Source organism: Bison bison, unplaced genomic scaffold (assembly GCF_000754665.1).
Source record: "Bison bison bison isolate TAMUID 2011002044 unplaced genomic scaffold, Bison_UMD1.0 scf7180017864068, whole genome shotgun sequence".
Lineage (NCBI taxonomy): Eukaryota > Metazoa > Chordata > Mammalia > Artiodactyla > Bovidae > Bison > Bison bison.
In genome coordinates this window covers 2,457,528-2,460,420 of record NW_011494640.1, presented here as the reverse complement: position 1 = coordinate 2,460,420, position 2,893 = coordinate 2,457,528, and the positions used below count along the sequence as shown (strand labels likewise).

The window sequence follows — 2,893 nt, the reverse complement described above, 5'->3', positions numbered from 1 at the left end:
CAATACTTTGGCCACCTCATGCGAAGAGTTGACTCATTGGAAAAGACTCTGATGCTGTGAGGGATTGGGGGCAGGAGGAGAAGGGTACGAGAGGATGAGATGGCTGGATGGCATCACCGACTCGATGGACAAGAGTTTGGGTGAACTCCGGGAGTTGGTGATGGACAGGGAGGCCTGGTGTGCTGCGATTAATGGGGTCGCAAAGATTCAGACACGACTGAGTGACTGAACTGAAGTTAAAAAGTCTTTGGAATAGAAGGAATAGACATGCATTTCCACAAGTAAAGGAAAGATTTAGGTAACAAATATAACTCTTATTACAGTTGTGGGCTAGAAGACCATCTTTTTAAAGGTGTGTGTGTGCTCAGTCATGTCTGACTCTTTGTGACCCCACGGACTGTGGCTGCCAGGCTCCTCTGTCTGTGGAACATTGGTAAGAATACTGGAGTGGGATGCCATTTCCTCCTCCAGGGATCAAACCTGCATCTCCTGTGTCTCTGGCATTGGCAGGTGTGTTCTTTACCACTGAAACACCAGGGAAGCCCCCTTTAAAGGTACATAGCTATTAATTAAGATTTTAATGTATCACCAATACAAAGGTCACAAATACAAAGTTCAGTCTCCTTAGGATAAATCCCTGGGCCATGAGAAACTTCAGCAAACTGGTGTGGTAATTGTATGGATACATATCTTTTAACCCTGTAAATTAGAATTAAGAAATTGCAATCAGAATTAAATATAAAAATGTTAAGAAAATAAAAACTATATTTGAGGAAAGTCTCAATGAGAAGATGGCATTTAAAGTAAAGTCCAAAGATGGTAAGAGAGTTATTCAGCTATCTGGAGGAAGGCTGTTCCAGGCAGATGGAACAGCAAATCAAAGGCTCTGAAGAGAAGCAGGCAAGGAGGCTGGAGAAACAGCAAGAGCTGGGGAGGACTTCCCTGGCAGTCCGGTGGTTAAGACTCAGTGCTCCCAATGTAGGGGGTATGGGTTGGATCCCGAGTCAGGGAGCTAAAAAAATTTTAGAAAATGGAGGGCTGGGGAGAGTAATGAAAGATGGAGTCAGAGAGGAACAACAGATTGTGGGGCAGTAGGACATCATGGGGCTCCCCTTGTGGCTCAGCTGGTAAAAAATCTCCCTGCAATGCGCGAGACCTGGGTTCAGTCCCTGGGTTGGGAAGATCCCCTGGAGAAGGGAAAGGCTACCCACTCCAGTATTCTGGCCTGGAGAATTCCAAGGACTGTATAGTCCATGGGGTCGCAAAGAGTCGGGCACGACTGAGCGACTTTCACAGGACATCATGGGACCAGTTCCTGTAGGACTTGGTAGACTCTTTAGGGCCTTGGGCTTTTGGTCTGATTAAGACGGGGAGCCACTGAGGATGAGGAGCCATTGACCAATTCTAAGCAAAAAAGTGACAAGAACTTTCCTCAAGGGGATCAAAACACTCGCACCAAATTCTTTAATTATTATAAACAGGTCACTGAAAAGGTTGAGCCTATTAGACATAAATTCCATTTTATCTAGAAAATAAGATTTAAATGATACAGGATGAATCAAGTATTACCCTATCTTACAAAGTTTGGGGGCTCAAATCATCATCAAGAGCAGAGCTGGTGATTTCAAGGCTGCAAGATAAGTTCTGGCAGGTTGCTCTCTTTCATGGGGAATTCACAACTTGAAAGAAGCCAAGATGCCTCGGTCTAATATTTCACAGCCTAACCCAAACATGCCCATTTGGCCGAGGGTGGCAGGTTAGATTCTCACTTCCCATTTACCATTTGTGTGGCCAGGGGGACTCCCAGGACTAAAGGTATCTGATTCCTGGTTATAGTCTGCCTGACAGCCCTTCAGTGAAGGGCTCTTGCTCCAGGGGTCCCACAAACTCAAGCCTTATCTGAGACTCGGGGAAGATTAGAGAGGAAGTTTTGAGCCTGAGGTTTATTCTGCTGAGGATTTTAGACTTGTTTCTGATAAGATCGGTTAAGGTTTTTAAGAGCATGGGAACGATATGACTTGCTTACTTAAAGACTCTGGAGGTGACTTCAGGAGGAAATGAAGAGCAAGAACAGGAGGCAAGGGCGCTGGAAGCCTGCCACTGTTCACCTCTTGGCTTAACGTTTAAATGCTTAATGCGTTTCCCCACCTAGAAAGTGGAAAAACCACCGGCCTGACTGGATGGTTGTTTTATGTGAAAAAAAGTGAAACAATTCATATAGGCGAAAGCACTCCATTTACTAAAGTTCTGCAAATATAAATGCTTATTAAGAACAGAAGTAATACTGACGTGTGTAGTTTAAAAGCCCAATAGGTGAGAATCTACCGCTTGCAAACCCATTTTGGACTAAGCCTAACATAAGGTTATATGTCTACTATATTTTAATTTAAAAAGAAAAACGAAAGCCGGGGCCGGGGTAGGGGGGCGGGGAGAACCGCCTTTGCAAGATACAGAACCTGGCTACTGGCACAATCAATAATAAACAAGCGCATTTGAAGGCGAAGGTGTCAAACCGCTATTAACTTACAAAAGATGCCGTCTACATAGGCAGAAGGTGCATATGTGTGAGTCCGTCATAAAACAGTAATTACAGCACAATATTAGTTAGGTATAGTAAGTCTGCTTGGGTTCTAAGCCCGGATCTGTCGCGTCACGATATAAAACCAAAGGATGGAAGATGTACGGAGAAACTCGGACTCCTGGCCGCAAGTGACAAGCCCCAGACCTTGGCCGCCCCTTCCGGCGGGCCACCCATCACTGGCCGCGCAGCCCGAGCCCCGCCGGCCGCCGACCCTCCGGGAGTCTGCGGCGCCCGACGGCTCCAGACACGCCCGGCACCGGCCCCGCGCCGCCTTCCCGCCACCGCCGCCAGGAGGCTCCGCGCGCCTTCCCG

The 2,893-nt window shown here is 46.9% G+C and overlaps 1 protein-coding gene across 1 annotated transcript in view; it reads right to left on the bottom strand.

The window, feature by feature from the left end:
- ZBTB8A (zinc finger and BTB domain containing 8A) overlaps positions 1–2,893 on the bottom strand; it is a 55,257-nt gene that overhangs the window by 51,516 nt on the left and 848 nt on the right. The gene's annotated exons all lie outside the window — the stretch shown is intronic.